General features: G+C 47.1%; 1 protein-coding gene across 1 annotated transcript in view; it reads right to left on the reverse strand.

Moving 5' to 3' along the window:
* Positions 1 to 23,731, reverse strand: part of ABHD3 (abhydrolase domain containing 3, phospholipase) — a 283,393-nt gene that overhangs the window by 54,649 nt on the left and 205,013 nt on the right. The window lies entirely within an intron of this gene.

Raw genomic sequence — 23,731 nt, forward strand, 5'->3', positions numbered from 1 at the left:
GCATCCAAAACATAGAGGAAGCAGAAATGCCACTCCCTACCTCTGGTCATGTAGGTCTGCTCTCACAAGAGTTCCTCTTGAGGAGGTAGGAATATGAACTCTGTTTGTCACCATTTTCAACATTTAACACACTGGTATGAGAAGGGACAAGTGCACACACAGTGCACACTTGCAAGGTGGAAGAGTGTCCCGCAAGGCAAAGCCCTCCTTTTCCATTTTCTGATGCATTTATTTGAATAAAATGAATAGCTGCACTATGCTTTGATTAAGGGATTCTACAGCCATATACGATTAGATGTACTGCTACAAGCACTTTCTTTGCATTGCACTGGATGAAAGGATGCCTCAGTCAGCCAGACTTTATAATACTCTTATTTTGTTATACTACATGCTCAGGTGTTGGTGCCAAGGGCCAAATATGGCTAACTCTAAAAAGGTTAAAACTAGTTGTTTTAGTGTGTGTGATTCACCACATCTGCACGTCTAATACTTAATTTGTGTTGTGTGGAAAGCAAATCCCAAAATTATGTGATCTACTCTTGCCAAGTATATTTATAAGTCATCATCCGTAAGTATCTGTCCTTGCCATAGGACAATGCTTGGTCATCAAATTCTTGTAAAAGTTATGTAACCCAGGCTGAAAACAACCCTGGGCTGTTCTTATACTCCTGTGGCATTCTACAGAACTGTTTGTGAGAACCTAGGGCACTGAATGCAGTCTAGTACCTGCTTTCAGGTGCTATATTTTGGCAGAAAAATCCATTTGAGATATCTAGTGTTGTTTTTGTATCTTTTACGCACTATATTGTTCATTAGTGCCATGATGTGCGTGTTTTGTACAGCAAATGTGCATGTAGCAGAGTTTCACTGTCTGTAATCTAAGACTAAGCAATATAAATGGTCTGGTTTCATTACTGGAAACAAAGGATTATTAATAGGTAGGTACAACCTTCTGTTACACCTTGGTATTCAAGTTGTTTGAGTATTTCTCTAACTTGTTTTTTAGCCTCATGTTTAATGGGGTATTGTCTTTGTAGTTCTGGGGTGGATCTCATAGGTATGATGTGATGAGGTAATTCTTCATCCCAACCCACGTATAACGCTGGAGCTTGCGCTAATGCACACTCCTTGGTGTATGTGTATTTTACCGATTCTGCAACGAGGTTGAAAAAAGCTGGTAAAATTATTTTTTCTCCTCTTAGGCAGGCCCTGAGAAACTCAGGTGGCCAATCTTTTTTCAGCTGAACGAATGGTGTAGTCAAATGACAAGTTCTCCCAAAAGAGAAAATATATGATATGCTGAATATGCTCCTCCATTTGGAGTTTCAATTTGTATAATTGACATGGGGCACTCAGCCTCCTCACCGGCTGATCCACCTAGATGTAGTCACTCATTGCTACTTCCGCCTGACACTCCATTAGAGTCTGCCGCGCTGTACAGCCTGGTCAGAGACCACTCCCTGTTCAGAAGCTGTGTCCTCAATATATGAGGCATGCTTGACATTGAGTCCCACTATCTTCTTTTTGAATTGCGGTTTGGATTGTTTAGGTTTGTCTTCCTTTTTTTTTTTGAAGTCTGAAGAGCATTGTGAATCCTTCTTTGGTTTCACGTACTCCTATGATCTGTGCTCCGATCCCCGAGCATTCTACGGATGAATCCTGAAAGGAACGAGAGGAACGTGTATTAGCATCCTGATACCTATCAGGTGCTCTACTTCTTTCAAGGTTATGCAAATTATAGTGTTTTTCATTGGCTCCTGTTGGGGAGATTCAACCCATGCTTTAGGTTTTTCTTTTTATCTCACTTCTTCTTAATAGAGGAGTCTGATGCTTGCTTAGTTTTATCCTGTTCAAAATTACTCTTAGTTTGTGGTTTGCTAAATCTGGCTCTCAGATTATCTCTACATATTGTTGCATAGGTTTCCTCAATCGTTTTTGGTAATTCGTGCTCCTGTTGTCCAGGAGTCAAATTTGAGAGTCGCTGGCTTACAGCCAATGCAGCTGCTTCCCATTTTATGTAATCAGTTTCATTCCCAAATCCAGGGCAGGTCCGCCCCCATACTCGTTTTGGATCTGTTTAACCCCCTCTGGTGAAACAGCCAATGAGGGTATACCTTTTGTTCTGGTATATATTGTAGCAAAGACTGCACCCCAAGTGGTTCAGTTTTCCACTGGGGGAGCCATCCTCATTGGCAAGCATACTATGTTTGTCCTGAGGTCCTGTATGGGAAAACGCTGCTTCAGGCTAATTTGTTTTTTGTGCAATCCAGAAGGAAATTTCCTCCTGTTTGATGAGGATTTTACGGGAAACATCCTTTACAACGCAACTTTTACCACGCAGTGCTTTTACATCGCAACTTTTACAACGCAAACCATTACAACGCATTGCGCTGGGGGGCGCTCTACGATAGGGAATAGATTTAATTTACTATCCAACACCTTCCCTACTATCCACGGGGACTGGAGTTGGAATAGTAAATTAAACTATTCACTATCCAGCACCCCAAAGCGCTATGCGTTGTAATGGTATGCGTTGTAAAAACTGCGATGTAAAAGCATGCGTGGTAAAAGCATGCGTTGTAATGTCATACATCCGGATTTTACCCATGACTGCATTAATGATGACTGGACTAATTCCAGGTGTAGCCAGTTGAAGCAAAAGGTCGTAATAGCTCTTGTGAGTGTCAATTAACAGTCTGGGTCACGCAATAGAATGTCAGGGCGTATGCCTGGTGGGGAGCTAGGTGAGGGGAATTAATGATAAAAATGTCTTTGAAAGAGAAGAGTTTTAAGGTCTGTTTTGAAGATCCTGAAAGAGGTGGTGGTGAGAGGGTTTGGAGATAGCGAGTTCCAAACTCTAGTCGCATTACCTGAGAAAGATTGTGCCATAAGTCTTTCCCTTTTGAAAGTTGGAGGTTCGGTTGGAGGTTCGAGCAGGAGATTTTCTGCATTACGTGAAGGCCTGGAGCCACCTGATATTTTTAGTTTGTTAGCTAGGTAGCGAGGGGTGGAAGTGTGAATAGCTTTATGGGGGAAATAAGCAGTCTTGCACATTGACCTAATTATCAGCATAGGTGTGATATAGTAATTTTTTTAGCCCCGTAGTTGAAACGTGCAGCCGAATGGAGGATGAATATCAAAAGGGATAGGAGGGTCTTGGGGAGGCCTGCTAGGAGAGAATTATTGTACTCTGGTCTGTTTCAGGTCTTGCTCAGGAATCCACCAAAGCAGGCGCAGTTGGAAGCGGTCATTCTGGGCCATGGTGTTGATTTGAGATTGGAGGTTAAAGTCTTTTCTCTAGAATGACACCTAGGAATTTGGCACTGTCAACTATGGTAGGTTTGCTGTTAACTATGATTAGGTTATCTATCCATGATTGAATAGGACATGGAGAGTTTAAGGTTGAGATAAGAAGGAAATCGGTTTTAGAGGGATTCAGTTTTAGGTGCTTAGATGTCGTCCATTCTTGGATGGAGTTGAGGGTGGTGGCGAGGAGTGAGATGTTGTGTGCGGAGGACACCTTGAGGAAGAGTTGGGTGTCATCTGCATGGAGGTGATAAAGAATCCCAGTCTTTTTTAGTAGGTCTCTTAGCAGTTCCATTTAAAGATTGAATAGGGTAGGAACACGGATAGAGCCTTAAGGGACACCTCGATCCACAGCCTTTGGAGCTGAGAGACATTTTTCAATTTTAATCATCTGAGATCTGTCCATGAGGTAAGATTCAAAGAGACTGAAACACTTGTCACCCCAAGCCTGCATCTGTTCAATGGTGTAACCTACACTACAAGCAGCATGTTCTTTCTTGTAATCCTCACTACCATCCATCGCATGTCATCTGACTAATTCTATGTGGGAAGCATTTGGATAAAACCAAGATTACATAATTGTGTGACGTAACTTATGCTATGACTACATTGTGTTTGAGGCTAAATTTGGTGCGGAACAGGATACCCTTAGCCGTGTCCTTTTGCAGTTGGCTCTTTTAGGTTTGACAGAGACTGCCTAGAATCACTCTAGGAGAGTTAAAACATTACATCAGTGACAGTGAGAATCCCCTTAGTATTTCACCATCTCAAATATATAAAGGCTTTTCATATAAATGAAAAGAATACAAGAAACAATTGGACAGGACGAATGAAACTCAACCTATGGCATCTAACTGTCATGCGGAGTTACAAATGTGATGATCTGAAGATCACAAGTTGGAAGCCTAGCAAAGCAGGCTCAACCTTCCATCCATTCAAGGTCAGTATATTGAGTACTATAAATTGGGTAATAGTAACATCTGTAATTTACCGTGCTTAGAAGTGGCAAAAATGGGGCGCAACGCACAAAAACAATTTATCATTATTATTATTATTAATAATAATATTATTATTATATAAGGGATAAAGTACCCCCAGTCGTACATTATGAGGCTATTGCAAGTCAATGAGGAGCTCTATAACCATACACAGGAACGTGGCCGAAGGCTGAGTTCCTTTAAAAGGTGGTGGAACTCCGAGGTGACTTGCAATATCCCTATCATGTACGGCAGGGGTACTTTATCCCATACAATGCATAAACACACTATCACCTTTCCCACAAACCGCATACAACTTTGGTGCGTAGCTTTTTCATATGAAAGAGAGAGCACGTTTGTTAACATGAAGAATAAAAATAGAACTTTTAGTGCAAAATTAAACACATCAAAATACTATTAGACTTTCTGACTCCGCTTTCTTTGTTTTGTTCAATTTTTCAGTTAATATAAAAAAGAAAACAGACCGCTAATACCGCCTTACAAGGATATGGTAGTTTTGTGTACGCCTTACTTCATTACGCCGCAGGACCCCAGGGTTGTCGGCTAAAAGGCTGTGTTTATTTACTATTGATATGAAGACTGCCGCCGGCCCCTGGGTTGTAGGCGTATAGCTGTGTCTTACAAAACTGTATAATAAAGGTCTTTAAAAAAAAAAAAAAACCATTAGATATTTGTTGCAAAAAGATTAGAAACAGTTCAACTCAAGTCAGTTAAAAAAACTGCAGTAGTTCGAAATGTGTAGAACATACAGAACTATTCTAACCTTCCCATAACTGTCTAAGGAATGCAAAAAAATCATCATGTTTTTCCTGCTAGACACTAAGCCAGAAAAATAGAGCTGAAGAAAGAACTGCAACATCTAATTTTCGTTGCTTTAAATAGTTGCTCCATGACCTGACCTACATTCACCTCACCTGCTGGCTCTAACAGGCAGGTATTGTGACTTCAGAACTCGACTGTAATAACTTATTACAGTCTAGTTCTGACGTCTTTTCTTTATAATCAGCGACTGGATGCATCACAAATAGCCGGTTATAAAGAAATTAGAGACAGGTGTTTAAACAGGGATTGCAGAACACCATAATTATTCATTTTATTCGGAGACCTTTACCAAAGCAGCTAACTAACTTCATGTTTTCTTCCCTGGGAAATTATTCGCGGCCAGAGTGAGATGGATGACAAAGGCATGCCTCTAACTTGCATAAGAGCCATCAGGGTCTCTGGGATTTAGTACAGTTCGGGTGTTGTAGGCAGGTTGATGAAGGCGGCAGCGGATGGCGAGGTGTCAAATACAGGCCTCCTCAGTCTTTTTGATGGCTACTATCAGTTCCTTCTCTCAGCCCAGCAGCGGTATAGTAACAGCGTAGTGGAGGCGTTAAACAATATCCGCCCAAGGCTTCACTACATTAGGAGGAAAGAGGTCGCGGGAGATGACTGCTGCTTGTGTTAGCCTTCTACCAGTTTAGGAATAGGCTTGGCCCTGGTGGAATGAGCCCACAAGCCTTATGGGGGCTGCTTCTACGCCAGTGCATAGCAGACATTTCTGCAGAGAACGATACACCATCTTTGCTCTGAGAAATGTTGCAAAGAGCTAATGGTCAACTCAATGTACTTTGGTGTGATCAATAGAAAAGCGTTGTGCCCTTTTACAATCCATTAGGGAAGCGAGGTAAAGTAAAAAATATTGGAAAGGTGACAGCCAGCCCGACATGAAAAGGAGTGACACCTTTTTGGTAAAAATGAAAAGAAGGTCAGGTCTTTAAAATCAACTTATCCATAAAAAAACATTGTATAAGGTAGGCTGACAGAAAGAGCCTGCAGCTTGCCTACACATCTCACTGATTTTTTTTTGTAAAACAGTTTTTATTGCAGTCATTAAATACACATTGTTAATACAGAGTTAACACCTCTTAGCTCTTTCATTCTTCCGTCTCCAATTGTTACTACACACAGCCTGGAGGCCTACAACCCGGGGGTCGGGCGGCGTTAAAAAGGAAGAATTCTCAAGATTTGGTAAGGCATATTCGGTGAAACCTCACTCCTAGAAGTGTACTCTTCTGCTTTTCTTCTACTCCCCGCTATTGAGTCCCTTAACAATACGTACTGTCCCCAACAACCCCCTCATCTAACCCCCCCCCGGCAGTTCGCCACCTGCTCAGAAGCATTCCTCACTAACTCGTCTGTGGGTATAAGCAGGAGTCAGTGTCTAGTATCTACCTAGGTTTGCGGTGTCCCTGGTGTGTCGTGGGAGCCGTTCTCTTCTTCGTCTAGGGCTAGGTCCTCCTCCTGTAGAGTACTATGTCTTAGGGTCTGTACCAATGCCTCCCAAGCCGCTGCCGTGTCCAATGCTCTGTCGTCCGGTGTACGGCGAGCCAACTGGTAACGGTGCGCACTGTCGCACGCGGCCCACCTCAATAGTTCGTTGACCCATTTCTTGTGTGTGGGACCTACTATCGCCTTCCAGTGTCGTGTAATCTCTCTTTTAGCTATGATCAGTCCCATGTCTACGAATTTACTTGTGATTTTATTTTTGGGCGTGTGTGGGAACCAGTGTAGTAAGCATACTGCTACATCATACCGCAACGTTCTATCCGTCACTTCCGTTAAAGTTTCACCAATTGCTCGCCAATATTCCCGAAGGTTGGGGCAGGACCACAACATGTGCTCCAACTCCGCTCCTTCCTTAGCGCATCTCGGACATGCCGCACTGACTGCACCAAAATACTTCCTGATTTTGCCCGGGGTCATGTAATCCCTATGTAGTACATAACAATGTATCTGCTGAAATCGTGCATTTCTCGTGCTATTTTTGGCCCTTCTCACCAACTGAGCCCAAGTCGTCTCAGGGATCTCCTTGTCTAGGTCCGTTTCCCATTTGGCCTTTAGTGTCGTCAGTGGCGGCAGGTTTTCCCGGAGCATTCTAGAATATAAACATGTCACCGCCTTATAAGTTCCGGCTGCGATCATGGTGTACTTACACGCCATAGTAGTCACCGGTTCCGCAAGCCCTCCCTTCCAGTGTGTCTGAATGGCTCCAGTCACCGCAGCATGCAGCAAGTAGTGCCCTCTAGGTAATCCAAAAGTTTCCTGAAGCTTCTGATACTGGATAAGCGCCCCGTCCCTGTAGAGGTCGCCTATCACTTGTATACCCGCTCTTCCCAGCTCTGTAGCTGTGACCAATCCCCTCCATGGGGGAGTGCTGTCAACATTCCCAGGGGTATCTCAAGGGGAATAAGGGTGTTGCACCCCCGCTCGACGCTGTGATCGGTTCCAGCAGAGTCTGAACATCCGTTCCTCGGGAGTCAGATCCCTAAGAGCAATCTTCTGCTGCAAAGTGATATAGCCAAGTACATGGCACGGTGTACCCTCTCCCCTCCTATTCTCCGGACCTCGGAAGACCCTCGCTACCTCCTGCGTAAAGATCTGCAGCTGTGCCGCTAAATAGTAAAGTTCAAAATCAGGGGCCGCCATTACGCCCTCATCTTTCGGGCAGGTAAGCGTCGTCAGCGCCACTCTACACCTGCCTGCCCCCCATATGTAAGAAGTCAACTGGGATTTCAATTGGCAAAAGAAGGATCTAGGTATCCAGACCGGAGGGTGCGGAAATAATATAGAAATCTTGGCAGGGCGATCATTTTCAATAACGAAATACGCCCAGTAACCGACAGCGGGAGCGTAGCCCAGAAGGACATACAGCCCTTCAGTGCCCTCACACACCAGCCTACATTACCTTCCAACAGGTCTGCCGCCGTGTGGTATATATATACTCCTAGATACTTCAAACACGTGGGTTCCCATCTGATCTCTGGTCGGTGGTCAGGCCGTACTGTGTCTCGTCTCAGGGGAAACAGGCATGTTTAGACCAGTTGACCTTTAGTCCCGATAATGCCCCGAATCGCTCTAGGAGTCGCTCTGCTCCTGTCAGCGCCTGCAATCCGTCTTCTAGAAATAAGAGGAGGTCATCCCCATATAAGGAGATAATTTGTTGGCCCTCCCTGCTGCCTATGCCCCGAAAGTATTTACCTGTCCGGGCCTCCGCCGCTAGGGGCTCAATCGCCAAGGCGAACAACAAAGGGGAAAGAGAGCAGCCCTGTCTAGTGCCCCGTTCCACTTGATATCTATGCGAAACAAGGGGACCTATCCTCACCCTAGCCACCTCCACCGTATACAGGACTTTAGTCCACCCGATATATCCTTCTCCCAGACCAAAGTGTGTCATTGCCCTGTACAAATAGTCCCACTCCAGACTATCGAACGCCTTCTCTATATCTATTGATAGCACCAGGGGTGTCTGGGCTTCCATGTGCGGACTTTCCACCAAGCGTGTAAGTCTCCGAATGTTTATCGTCGTGTTTCGTGCAGGGATAAAACCCGATTGGTCTGTGTGGATTAGGTCGGGCATGTGCTGTAGAAGTCTCGCTGCCAATATAGAACTCAAGATTTTGTAGTCCGTGGTCAGCATGGAAAGCGGCCTGTAAGAGGCCGGGTCTGTGCCCTCTCTCCCCGGCTTTAGTAGAGGTATCACTAGGGCCTTGCGCATAGATTGGGGCAAGTAGCCAGTCTTCTTGGCTTCATTATATATCACCAGCAGTCTCGGCGCCAACAAGTCTAAGTACTTGCTGTAGAATTCAATAGGTAGCCCATCCAAACCCGCTGTCTTGTTGCGAGCCATCCGTTTAACTGCCCCTCTGATCTCTCCTATGTCTATTTCCCTGCCCAAGTCGTCCGCCTGTTCTTGATCTAATCGCGGCAACTGTAGGTCCGCAAGAAAAGCTTGAGTGTCGTTCTCCTGCCCCACCAACGCACTCTTATAGAGATTCTCGTAGTAACCCTGAAAACAATTTAATATTTCCAAATGGGAGTATTGCATGCGTCCCCCTTCTCCTTCGATTGCCAATATCGGGGAGCTTCGTTTAGCAGGGCTGGCCAGCCACGCTAGTAGTGTTCCAATCTTGTCTCCCTCAACATGGGTCCGAAGCATGTAAGCTTTATGGTCAAAGCTGCGGAGACGTTCTACTTCCACCGCTACCGCCTCCTTCGCCAGGCTGACCTCCTCCTGCAGCTCGGGGTGACCCGGCCGCCTTTTCTCGGCGTCTCTCAACTTAGAATCCGCCTTCTGCAGATCGTCTAGTAACACCTTCCGCACGCCCACATGTTTCCCTATGCATTGACCTCTAACTACCACCTTAAAGGCATTCCATTCCATCGTCCTAGTGGCCGTAGACCCCTCGTTTTCAACGAAGAATTGGGTTATGCCCTCCTCTAGTGCCGCATGAAACAATGGGTCATCCAGCGTCTCAGGCCGTAGCCTCCAAGTCGGGACCCGCGATGGCTCCATGACCCATTCCAAGCCAATCAACAGCGGATTGTGGTCCGAGATTGTCCTGGTGAGGTACTCGGTCCGTTTCACCGTCCGCATCACAGTTCGAGAGCACAAGAAAGCATCAATTCGGACATGGAGGCGGTGTACAGGGGAGTCTCCTAGTGGTGGGTGGGACCTGTCTAGTGTTGTGTCCGCTACAGAATTAAAATCCCCCCAAATCAGGACCGGACCCGCTAGGTAGTTTGCTAGTGTTCCCGACAGGCTCGTTAAGAAGGCCATCTGGTCAGTGTTTGGCGCGTATATACTACATAGTACTATGTCTCTGCCCCGTAATCTGCCCTCCACTGCCACATATCTACCCTCAGGGTCCACTATGTGTCTGGTCTCCTGAAACGGGGTTCCTGCCCTCACCCATATCAAGGCTCCCCTAGCGAATGCTGAGTAAGTGGTATTAAATAACTGGCCCCTCCATCTTCTTTGCAATGCTATCCCCTCCGATTTGGTAAGATGTGTCTCTTGCAGCAGCGCTATATGTATCCCCCTACGGACTAGGTAAGCATGCACTTTGTGTCTCTTGGCCATGGAATTCAGCCCCCGCACATTCCAGGTAATACATCGCAGTGTGTTAACATCAGCCATTGTCCCACAGTTCATATTGCAGTCCATCCCGCAATCCCAATGCGACATGAGCGGTGGTGTCCCTACAACTATCATTCAAACCATCTAGCTTGTGAGGGCCCTGATGTTCCAGAACCTTCTCCTGCCAGACAAATGAAACAACCCCAACAATCCCCTCAGTCCCTCCCCCCCAGAATAGGCCCCAATATCAAACTATCAGTACCCATCCAAACTAAGTCAATCCACACAACTCCCCAACTAATTCACAGTCGCAGCCGTGAGTGCCTTAAGGGCAATCGGGTTGCGGTCTAGGCCGAAAGGGAACTACACGAGCCCCCCCCCCCGCACCCCGCCTTCAGCAGCGGTCTGACATCCCGGTCAGCGACCCCCAACCGCAGTACCTTACAGACATTACAGGTCTCCAGCAGCAGGAGCGCCCTCCAGCCATCATCTGCAGTTTAGGTGTTCAGGATCTCTTCTGTTTACATCTCACTGATGTTGTGACAATTAGAAAGACCATCTTCAATTTCAGAAGTCTCAAGGGACAGCTGTGGAGTGGCTCAAAAGAGAGACATATCAAAAATGTGAGGACTGAGTTCAAGTCCCCTTAGGGCATCACAAAGGGTTTTGGCGGAAACAAATGTTATAAACCTTTCAAAATCCTCATCACGAAAGGGGATTTATATAACAAAGGCTGATCCGACAACTGCAAAAATACCAAAAAGAGCCAATAAGTAGCTCTTAACAGTGCCCAAATTAAGTCCCTGCTGGGCCAGAGAGAGAACAAACATCAAAACATTGGACAACTTAGCCTTTAATTGGTCAATCTTTCGGGTGCTTCAGCAATCTACAAATTTGTCCCAATGACTGGCATACACTGATTTAGTGGAAGGATGCCTCGCTGACAAGATGACATCAACAACCTCTGGGAGAAGTTGAAGGAGGTCATCTGCTGCTGCTCAATCTCTAAGCATGGATATGCAAAATGTGCAGGCCTGAGTGCAGTACTTTACCCTCCCGCTGCAACAGAAGATCCCCCTTGAAGAGGCACCTTGATCAGAGGACAGATGTTCATGTCCAGGAATTCTGGGTACCACTCTCTCCTGCCCCTTTCTGGTGCCACTAGGTTGAACTGGGCCCAGACAATCCTGGTCTTCTTCAGAACTTGGAGCAGGAGAAGCAGTGGCAAGAAGATAAACAGGAGTCCCAAACTCCAATCTAGATGGAGGGCGTCATTGATAGAAAGTTGCATTGGAAACTCCAACGTGCAAAAGTGCTGACATTGCGCGTTCTCAGCAATTGCAAAAAGATCGAGCCAGTGTTCTCACATTGCTGAAAGATCCTCTGCGTTACCTCTGAGTGCAACTGCTATTTGTGATCCGCCCAGTGTCAGTGGCTGAGTTTGTCCGATTTGACGTTTAAAGATCCTGCTAGATGGCTTACCATTAGTGAAATATCTTGGCCGTCCAGCCACTTCTAGAGGCAGAGACCCTTCTGACACGGGCCCATGACCCCAACCTGCCCTTCTTGTTGCTGTACAACACAGTGGTAGTATTGTCCATGAGCACCACCATGAGTCTTCCTCTGAAAGTTGGCAGGAAGCCTTCACCACCAAGAGAATTGCCGTCAACTCCAGCAAATTAATGTGGAACTGAGTCTCCACCGGAGACCAGAGGCCTCTGATCTCCACCTCTCCAAATGGTCTCCCCAACCAAGTAGTGATATTTCTGTGACCACCTTCAGCTCTAGATGGGGTAAGGATAGAATCCTACCACTGACCCAATCGCAGTCCTGTAGGCACCGCTGCATATCTTTTGCAGTCTCCTCTGAAATCTGGATACATTAGACAGATTCTTCTGAAGTTGTGCCCACTGGGATTTGAGGTCCCACTGAAGAGCCCACATTTTCCAATTAGTACGCTTGGCCACCAAAATGCAGGACGCCAACAACCTCAGGCGCATTAGAGTCATCCATACTGAGATACAGGACAGAGGCTGAAACATCGGGATCATAGTCTGAATTTTCTGTACTCTATGCTTTGAGGGAAAGCCCCAAAGCTGTACCGTATTCATAAAAGCTCAGATGAGTAGGAGAAATGCAATGAAGATGGTATGACTTCGGTACATTGAAAATGAACTACAACTCCAGAGGTGTTTGTTGACAGCCTGGGGTGAGCTGACCTTCAGCAACCAGTCGCTGCAGGAGGGGAAGATTGGTTCCCCAGACCATTGAGGGTGTGTTGCGACCATTGCCATCACTTTTGTGAACACTTGGGAAGTACAGGCAAGGCCAAAATAAAGCACTGTAAACTCAGAAATGTTCCTGGCCCAGTATGAATCACAGGTTGCGACTTTGGGCCTCCAGGAATGCCAATATGAACGTACGTTTTCTGCAGGTCCAATGCCACCTTCCAGTTTTCAGGATCCAGAGCAGAGAGGACCTGGGCAAGCATGAGCATCTTTAATATGTCCTTCTGCAGGAATACATTGACAGGGCAAAGATCTAAAACCGGACAAAGGCCTTTGGCACAAGGAAGTAGCTGGAGTAACACCCAGTTCCTACTGTCAAGGCTGGAAGCCTCTCCATGGCCCCTTTGGACAAAGGGCCTACATTTCTTCTGTGAGCCACCTTGAAGTTAGTGGAAGATATGGCAGGGAAGAAAGGAATGGGAGGTCAGACAAACTGGAGCGTCCACTTGCTTGGAGGAAGTATCAGATTCTGCCCTTAGCGGGTGTAAGGGCCAGCCCTCGTAAGACACAACAAGATCTTACCCACTTATTATTTTGTCTGGTAAAATTGAATGAGGATTAGGCAGCAGCTCCTTCTCTAGCATTAATTTTTACTGCCTACCAGCCACCTTTCACCCCTACCCTTCCAGCACCCTTACCACCACCCTGTCCAGTACCTGCCCCCAACTCATTTAGCACCTCCTTAGAGCAATTCAGGTGGTAAATGTGAGTGTGAATCCCTCCTGAAACAGAGAAAACTGGGTAGATTGTTGCCCAGTGAAATCGGGTTTACACAGTTATTCCCTTTTCTGGGGTATTAGCTCATAATTGCATGGTTCTGAGTGAACACAAACCCAGTAAATTAAAGAGAAATAACCACAGAAACCTCAAATTCAGTTCCACATACAGGCATCTTGAGGCAGACTACAGGGAAGGAACAGGTTGTGAAGGACATGGCACTTCTCGTGGGACGCATTAAACAAACGGGAAAGACCATTGAGAGGCACTGGATGAAAACCACATCTGCTGCCCAATCACACGTCCTGATACCACATCGGCTGCCCTATCGCACGTCCTGCCATATTTCTAATACAGGCTAAAAGGTCACAGTTAGCTGACGCAGAGAAGCCTGGCGGGACTGCCAATGTCTGCAAGTCATCTCAGGAACGGCTTGGCATCTTCCGTGCGACAGCACTGCTTGCACAAGCAGCAGTCTATTTAACTTTACAGCAATTCTGATAAGAAGTATTGATTACTTTGAAATGAAAATGAAGGGCCTGATTTAATTCACTGTGTGCGGCCCGCCAATCCGCCCTGGGGATGGAGTAAATTACTCTGTCCCCATGTTGAAGAGGACCACCCACCACGTAATTTATAAATGACCGCCAAGCAGGCGGTCATTTATAAAAAGCATTGATAGGAACTACCATGAAGGCGGTTCCTGGCAATGTATATTACTCTGTGAACAGGGCTTAGGCACAAGGACACAGCCCTGTAGCACAGAGTAATCTTTTTTCTTTTCAAAAAGAAAATCCAGAAACTGGATCTTCTCATTGAAAGTAAAAAATATAATGTTCCTCTCCCCACAGGAGTCTTCTCCCATGGCGGGGGAACATTCTAATGATTTTACTTCTTCCCACTGTCAAGTTTTACCTGGGGTCAGCGACAGTAAACAAGCAATTGCAATGCAATAGGTCTTGCATTTACGTGAGACCTATTGCATTGCAAATGGTAGGCATCACGGACAATGGGAGGGAGGGCGGGCAGGCAGGGGGAGAGAATGCACGAATAACGGGTGGGAGGGTGGTAGAAGGCACGGGCAAAATGGGGGAAAAAGGCACGGACAACGGGAGGGAGGGTGAGCGGGGGGGAGAAGGCACGGACAACGGGAGGGCAGGCGGGAAAAGGCATGGACAACGGGAAGGCGGGGGAGAAGGCTCAGACAACAGGAGGGAGGGCGGGGAGGGGAAAAGAAAGCACACCAATGAGAGGGAGGGGGGAGTAAAGAAGGCAACAAAGCATATTGTGCCAGCAGTAGGAGAACCTCATTAAAGAAAATAGTGCTCACGGTCTAAATAACACGTACTGTGTAACAACTGAAGTAAAGGAGCAAGTCGCCATGGGAGGTGATAAATGAAGAGGAGGCGCTACTAAGGCTGGAATAACAAGCCTATTGACGGATAAGAGGCCAGCATTTAGGACGGACAATGACACAAGCGAATGGCAAATATGGGTGGAGAGTGGGCGGGGCTTATATTCCCTACTCCTTTACAATAAGTCTCTCAGAGCAGCGCATGCGCGCTGGCTCTAGGCTCGACCTAAAAATGACTACATGTTCGCCCATCTAAATTGGGCAGGCGAAAATGTAGCCATTTCTCTGATGGTCCTTACTCCCCAGGGCCGTCAGAGAAGTTTGACCTCAGTGGAGACAGTGTAGTCTCCGCTGTGGCCAAACTGAAGGTCAACCCGCATTTAAATCAGGTGAGGAGACTTTAATATTGCCGGTATGTATACTCGGTTGCACCGAAGTATCCATGCAGCCAATATGTAAATCAGGCCCCAAGTCCGTTGGGTATAGCACCATCTCACCCACTCACTCAACTGCCACAATTCCAAAAATGTATGAACACTTAAGACCATACTTACTGTTTGAGTTCACCACAACCTTTTAATCTGACGTCACCAAGATCCTCGAGATCTTTAAGCCCTTGTCACTCAACCAGGATATTTGCAACCCAGAGTGTTCAAGGTTGACCCCCTCAGATTGGACTCATGCTTCACGCTTGGGTCTTGGAGCTGGTGATGACAGAGGTAGGAATAACGAAACTCTCTGGAGCGCTTGCGACTTATTTAGCGGGCCCTATTATGCTGGGAGGGGACTTTAACTCGGTGAGGGATGTTGATCTGGATGGATCCCACCCACCGCTCAGAGATGCACCAGTGCATCGACTGATAAAGGGCAGGCTCGACTGGCAGGAGAGGTGGGAACTGCTAGACGCTTGGCGAGCACAACACCCGACTGAGCGGGACTACTCATATTTTTCTAGTTTACATGACCTCCATGTCCGACTCGACACGATTTTGTGCTCCCCACTGGTGCTGCCGGCCGTTGCGCGCACCGAGTACCTTACCCGCACGCTCTCTGACCATAATCCCATGCTCTTGACGCTGGACTGGATGACTGAGATATCGCGGGCCCTACCTGGCAACTGCGCCCAGACGCGCTAGATGACCCGCTACTCAGAGCGTCGCTCGAGGAGGGGATCACGTGTTACTTTGCTGAGAATGAGGGCACTACTGCGTCCAGAGCAATGGAGTGGAATGCCTTCAAGGTAGTAATCCGAGGACAATGTATGGGGAAATTCGCAGGAGTCCGCAGGACCCTGTTGGATGATCTTGATAAGGCAGAGAAACAGCTGCGCGAGGTGGAAGTGGCACGGCCGGGTCACCCGGAGCTCCAGGAGGCGGTCGGTGCAGCCAGGGAAGCAGTTGCGGGCGAGGTGGAACGCCTCCGCAGCTTTGACCACAAGGCCTACCTGCTGCGGGCGCATGCGGAAGGGAACAAGGCTGGGACCCTCTTGGCATGGTTAGCTAACCCTGACAAGCGTAGCCCCCTGATCCTGACGCTGGAAGAAGAGGGAGGTACTACACTCTACACCCAGAGGGAGATATTGAACAGCTTCCACAGCTACTATGAAACTCTTTATAGAAGCACTCTAGAGGGCCGGGACTGTGAAATTGATGCCTTTCTTGAGGGGCTCCAACTGCCGTAGTTGGACCAAGAGCAGGCCGATGACTTGGGCAGGGATGTTGATGTAGGGGAAATCAGGAGTGCGGTGAAATAAATGGCCCGTAATAAAACCCCGGGCCTAGATGGCCTGCCCATAGAATTTTACAGTAAATATCTGGACCTGCTCGCTCCGCGCCTCCAAACGGTGTACAATGAGGCCAAGATCAATGGCCGACTGCCCCAATCCATGTGTGAAGCTCTGGTAATCCCCTTGCTGAAACCGGGGAGGGAGAGCCGTAGTCCGGCTTCTTATCAGCCTTTATCTATGCTCACCACCGATTACAACATTCTGAGCACCATACTGGCGACTAGGCTGCTGCAGTACATGACTGAGCTAGTCCATACCGACCAGTCTGGCTTTATCCCCACGCGAGTGATATGTATCAATCTAGGCAACAAACACAGTAGACATAGGAAGGGACTGAGCTACAACATTAGTTTTTTGTTAAAAAATATACAATTTTATTCAAAATTATTAACACAAATATAGATTCATATTATACAGTCAATATCAATATCAGAAGTGGCAAATATACCACAATAAAAATAAACATTCAAAGCATCATTAAAAAATCACATTCAATTAAGTATATGAATATACATAAGATATAAACCAATAAAAAAGGTGGCAAATTATATCTCTACGCGCGTTTCAGCGGACCAGCGCCTTCTTCTGGAGCAGCCACGGTAATTCTAAAAGGAAAATGCCATACAATAAAAATTATACATAATACCATATATGTTCTTTAGATCCTAGTTTTTAACACATAAAATTTCTAATTACTAATGCTTTTCATAGTAGTCTCAATCTTTCCAAAACATTTCAACATGTCTAATTATTTTTATTTCGTTTCCTTGCCTTACTGGTAGTCACAGGATAGTACACCACAATTTAGGGTAAAAGACCCGCCGTTATCGAGAGCTAGAGGGAAGACTTAGGGGAGTATTGTGGGAGATCCACTCCATATTTGTTGTGATGTGTAATCACATCTATGATACATTGCATCATGTATCATAGATGTGATTACACATCACAACAAATATGTTCTTTCTAATTTCTTGCATTCCGCTTTAACTAAGCGGAGTTCCTCACTAAACCAAGGGGCCGATTTCTGCGGTCTGCTATAGTTTTTTTTTGACAGAGTGGAGCGGTAGCGTCCAGGGCCATAGTTATGCGCTCATCGAGTTTATCAGATGCTGTAACAGCATCTTCCCCACCTGGTCTGCCACCTTTAGTAAGGGCCGAGTCAAATTTTATTTGGGAGAATGTAGTCCATTTCCGACTAAGGTATTTGGTACAGTGGGGTTTGTGGGTATTTATAGCTGGGACGGTTAGTGTAAATGGAACTACAAAATGATCGGACCAGACCACAGGGATAGGAGAATGAATTTTTACACCATCCCAGTTGGCGAATATTGGATCCAACAAGTGGCCTTTTAAGTGGGTGGGGGCTTTAGATTCAGTGGATAGTTGAAGGGATAAAAGTTGCTGGTGAAAATCGGTGACTGCTTTATCAGCTAGGTTATCTAAGTGGATGTTGAGATCGCCTAGAAGCAGGAACTTATCTCTGCGTAGGGCAGTTTCCGTGATACCATCAATCAGACGAGAAGTGAACTGGGTAGAGGGGCCCGGGGGACGATAGATTAATAAGCCGTTCACCAAATTCCCCTTGTTAACCTTGATAGAGAAGGCTCCTATCTCGCCTTCAGCTATGGGGAGGGGATCAAGTTGGCATGTCAATGGCTGTTTAAAAATTATAGCTATCCCCCTACCTCTTCCTTCAATCCTGTTCAAATGGACCATACTGTATTCCGTAGGGAGAGAAGCAACTATATCTGGGCCAGAATTGGAATCCAACCAGGTTTCTGTGAGAAACAATAGATCGAGTTTCATGTCTAATAATAGATCATGAATATCCAGGCTGTGTTTCCTCATGGATCTGGTGTTAAGTAACCCACATAAGAGCCTGGTGTGCTCCTCTCTGGGAGGGGGTCGGGTCAGCCACGTATACTGACAGACTTTGCAGCTATTAGTTTCCTCTGCATTGAGACTGTGATAACAGTCTTTAGCCAAGCCGGGACGCAGGTCTCGTAATTGTTGGGAAGTCCAGCATAGTCTAGATTGGGTTTGACCAGGGGGACTGGCCCTTGTCCCCGGCCGTGCGCGGACGGGCGCAGACGGGCTTGCCTTTGGCGCGCCTTCGGCGCGCCCGCTGCGCGGACGGGAGGGTGTCATCTTTTTATAGAGTGGGAGGCGGGTGGGAAGCGTCCAACTACTGGACCGCAGCCCTACTCCTTCCCCCAAGATGGCGACCCTCGTAGCCTGCCGGCGTCAGCCCCAACATCGGCTGCACCGGTCCGGAATGGAAACGAGGGGCCTCGGAACAACGTGAGTCTTGCCCCGAGGGGACTGTAGTGCAGGTAGGTAAAAATGCGCTATTTAAAATATTTTACAATTTTAAAAAGATTTCTGTCCACAATCAAGTAATGCCCGTGAGCAAAGGGATAGACAAGAGAAACCCCCTGCTTCCGCCTCAGGGGTGAGAGAAAGCAAATCAAATACCGCTGGGGATGGTGACAGCACTCCCCCAAGGCGGAGACTGGGCGAGGCTGCAGGTCTGGGAAGATGCAGGGATACAGATGATTGGCGACCTGTATGAAGACGGTGTGTTGCTACCGTATCAGGCATTACAAGATCGTTACGACCTGCCGAGGGGGGGATACCTGCTGCACGCTGCGGTGACCAGGGCCATGCAGGCACATTGGAAGGAGGGGCTGTCGGAACCCACAACATCTATGGCCTGCCAGTATGCCATGATGGCAGCAGGCACCTATAAAGCCGTGACATGCCTCTATTCTAGGATGCTCCGGGAGACCCTACAGCCGCTGTCAACATTGAAAGCCAAATGGGAATTGGACCTTGACAGGGAAATCCCCGACACAACTTGGTCGCAGATCGTGCGGCGAGCGCGGAAAAGCACTAGGAATGCACCCTTCCAGCTAATACACTTTTATGTCCTCCATAGAGCTTATCTGACACCCGGTAAAATTGGGAAATATTTTGGAGTGACTGACGCGGCATGCCCCAGATGTACTGCGGAACGGGCGGAATTGGGCCACATGCTATGGGACCGCTCACACCTACGGGAATACTGGCAGGAGATTGGCGAGACACTCAATGACTTAACAGACAGAGGATTGGAGTATGATAAGGCTGTTAGCATACTGCATTGGTTCCCTCACACGCCAAAAAATAAGATCACCAGTAAATTTATAGATATGGGACTACTCTTGGCCAAACGAGAAATAACGAGAAACTGGAACGCGAGGACAGGCCCCACATACAGGCGATGGGTGACTGAATTCGAGAAATGGGCAGCATGTGAGAGCACGCTCAGGTACCAACAAGCTCGCCGAACAGCGGATGACAAGGCGCTAGAGGCGGCAGCCGCATGGGAAGCGCTAGTGCAGGCCCTACGCGACAGCGCAACTTCTGACAGAGAGAGTACTCCCACTGACGACGCCACGGCCCCTGATCACACGCAGGATACAAATACCACTTAGACACTTATCGATTCCTGACTACACTCATGAAGGCAGGCTAACAGCCGGCTCAGGCGTAGGAGGCGTAGGGGGTACGACTTATGGGGCGGCGGGAGAGGAGGGGGGAGTTACCAGTTATATAGATGTGGGGAGGGGGGGATTGTGCAGGAATAAAAATAAAAGCGGACAAGGAACTCCCATGTAACACGGCTGCAACTATCACTGAGTCACGGCGATTTGAGAAACGATGCACAACGCCGCCCGACCTCCGGGTTGTGGGCTTACCGGCTGTGTTAAACGGGTAACGGTGGTTGTGGGGAGTTGACGACAGGGAGACAATGAATAACTGCTTGAAACCTGTATTCCATAAGTCTGCAATAAAAACAGTTTAAAAAAAAAATGACAGAGGTAGGAAAGCTACAGCTCCCTCCAGCAAACTTCCTCCATACTGAGTATCTCTAGGAATTCCCTATCATAAGATGACATGTTCAGAGCTGGGTGGGAAGGTAAATCACCAGGGCTCTGCTGGGTTCAGGAATGTCATACCGAGGCGGAGGCACGAATAAGTTTCACTAGGTGAACCTGAAGGTATGGCTGGTGGATCGCTGACTTGGTCTATTAAAAGCTCTGTATTCAGAGGTGCATCCACTAAATGGGGTGGGTGCTCTGCCTCCTCGCTTTACTCCCGGAAGAAGGGGTTGGAGCAAGATTGAAGTGCTACATCCATCTGTGCAGTCTAGATGGCAAGTTGAAGGAGACACTCGTCTGACAGGTTTAACCACTCCTCAACTTCATACCATCCAGAAAATATGTATCAATTAACCTTTTACTTTCCAAGTTAATGGCTTAATATTTCAATTTCTTTCTCGGGGCAGAGAGAAGATGAGCTGGAGATGGTCGAATAGTTTTAAGGAAAGCGAGAGAGTGGGAAGAAAGATATGTGCACTGAAGGATGGTGCAAGAAAGACATGGGAAGAGGGAGAAAACAATTGGGAATTGCAAAACAGAATTTGTTTCGTCCATTACTATCCTCCGTTATATAAATATCCTCCACTCAGCAAATGAGATGCTTCATTTAAGGTGCATTTGTAATCTGTATGCAAGACCAGCAGAATATCCCCACTCAACAGAGGTTATCAGGAAAATAGGCTTATCAACATCCTTCGTACACAGAACATTGGACGACCTTTTGAGTTGAACACGCTGTCCTCTGATAAAGCAAGTCCATGGAGCATAACCTGCTCTTTGAAATTCAAATGTGTAGCTTTCTGGTTAATGAATAAATAACTAGCCTTTTCAAACGAAATATAGACAAATTCAGGAATTATTTTCAGAGAAACAGAGCAAAAGTGGGTGTCTTGCTAGATAAAATTAGCTTCTTAGCTTAAATGCTCACAATATGTTAAATAACCCTATTTTTGAGGTCTGCATCTGTTCTCTAACAAAATGTCATGTTACTGGGTATGTGGTGCAGTGTTAGCCAGTTACAAGGCCTCTTGGCGTTTGAGAAGACTTTGGTCTGCAACTGTGATTCAACTAATGGAGGATCTACTCTGGGAGATTTCGTACCAATCCACAATTTGTGTTTTGGAGGGTGTGGGTTATCCTCATAGACGTGTTCTGTAAGAGTGTAGGTCCTGTGACTTTCCAATCTAGCCAATGTGAATGTATAGGGGTTGCCTGTGTGGCCGTTTTCAGTTAAGTCTCTAGTCTTGAGTTTGTCTTTCTAACCTCTGACAGCTGTTCGTCTGTTGGCGCAAATGAAGTACTCACAGACCTCTTGCAGGTACTGAGGTGCACCTCTACTTTACTATGTGTGGGAGACCAAGAGGTGCTACCGCGGTGGGTCACAGAATTTCTGATCGTGTGTTAAAGTTAAGAAGAGGCAGGGGCTCTCATGGAGGCCCTAGGGCTTGACAGATATCTAGTCACCCGATTTAATTTTGATTATCCCTCCTTTGGTGGTAGGAAGCCCTATGCCGTTGTTCCCGGTCCATGTAATTTTTTGTGCCCGATCCAGAAGTTTCCTGCTGTAGACACTTTAGAGTTTAGGGTGCAGGTTGTGTTCTTCAAATTAGAGGTCATAGGGACCTGTTTTTTGATCTGTGAAATGTTTCCCTGTGGGGCGTTTGTTGTCTGGAGAATTACTTGTTTGGGGTTGCTGTCCTGCACATTTATGTCAGATGTAGTCAGCCACTATTCGTGGGCTTGCTATGTGAGAAGTCATCTTGGCAAAAAAGTTAAATAGATGGTCCAGACACTGACCTTTTCATGGAAAAGTATGGAGTTGATGGTCCAAACCTCACATTAACACAATTTGCTGAGGAATCCAAATTAGGGGGCGATTATGATGGCGGACGGACTTGAGTCCGTCCGCCACCATAGAGTAGGAGGGACCGTCCGCAGGGGCAGCGGCGGTCCCTCCATACAGATTAGGATGTGACCGCCAGGTTGGCGGTCACATCCTCTATTTTTAACATTGCGGCAGGTGGAGCTTCAAGCTGCACCCGCCGCAATGTTAAAAAGGCATGCACAGCATTTGCGTGCACAAAGCGGCAGGCACCGCGCGGTGCCTGCCGCTTTGTTCACGCAAATGCAGGGGGGTACCATAGGTACCCCCCATGTGCACCCCCCACCCCCCCTTCACCCAGGGGGCCCGCAACGGGCCCCCGAAGTGAAGGTCCGTATGCTTTTCCACGGCGGAAAAGCCGCCGTGGAAAAGCATACTTTTTACTCCATCATAATATGGCTGGCGGTGTCTGATAGACACCGCCAGCCATGTTAATGCTTTTCCGCCGCGGTCGGAAGGCGACCGCGGCGGAAAAGCGGCGGACAGATTCAAAGACCCACCAGCCATCCTAATTTGGCGGTGGGTCTTTAAAGCATCCGCGGCGGTTTTCCCGCATCCTCCGGGCCGGCGGTGGCTTCCGCCGGCCCGGAGGATGCGGGAAATCCGCAATCCTAATGAGCCCCTTAGCTAGTTATTCTTGGAAGGAATATAAAGTGGTGTACCTACGTTGTCAAAAACACAGGTCATTCGTGCTTTGTGTTAGGACCAAAGGAAGCAATCTCAACTTCTACTGAGTCCTACTGGCGGTAAACAAATTGCAACTGAGGAAAAACTATAAATATGGATTTTATTGAGGCCACTGATGCGTTTTGATATTCTAGGCTTAGGAGTTTGCAAATCCCACTGTGCAAGAAAACACAAACATTGGCCCTAATTAGATATTGCACAGGCTCAAACCAAGGAATAAGACACAGTTGTCCAATATTACTCAATGCATGGTCCCTTTGTTACCTCTTCCATAGAGAACACACACTGCATAGACTCAAGACTATGCTCGGTCACTATTGCTCATGATCCAACATTTCATAAACTTAAATCTGCAACCAGTGAACGCTGCTACACACACCACCTGGGCTTGAACTCTACGCTTAGGCAACTTCGACTGCTGCAATACACCTCGCTTGATTAGAGACTTTGAGCTCAGCAATCTCGGTCTACCCTCACATTCTACAAGAACCTGAAAGGGACTTGCTACCGTAGACTCCAACAAATCTGCATTTTATATGGTAAGTGGCTTGCAGGTCATCACCCCAACCAGAGACACTGCCAAGGGTTAAATGAGATAGATTAAAAGGGGAGGAATGGGGGTGGGAATGCAAAAGGGGCAAAAGGTGGGTAGAAATATAGAGGAAGGGTGATGCGACGTGGAATGACAGGGTAAGGGGTACAGTATGGCATAAGGCTTGGCAAAAGAGAAATAAGGCAGAGGATGAGTTGAGGCAAAATAGGAAGGGAAACAGAAAGAACAGAGTACAGAGGACGCAGACAGGTTGAGTGAGACAGACGAGGGTGTAGGGTAGGAAGGTACACCAAAGTTGTTAAAGTGTACAAGGATGAGGTAGTCTGACTGTACAC

Source organism: Lissotriton helveticus, chromosome 4_1 (genome assembly GCF_964261635.1).
Source record: "Lissotriton helveticus chromosome 4_1, aLisHel1.1, whole genome shotgun sequence".
NCBI lineage: Eukaryota > Metazoa > Chordata > Amphibia > Caudata > Salamandridae > Lissotriton > Lissotriton helveticus.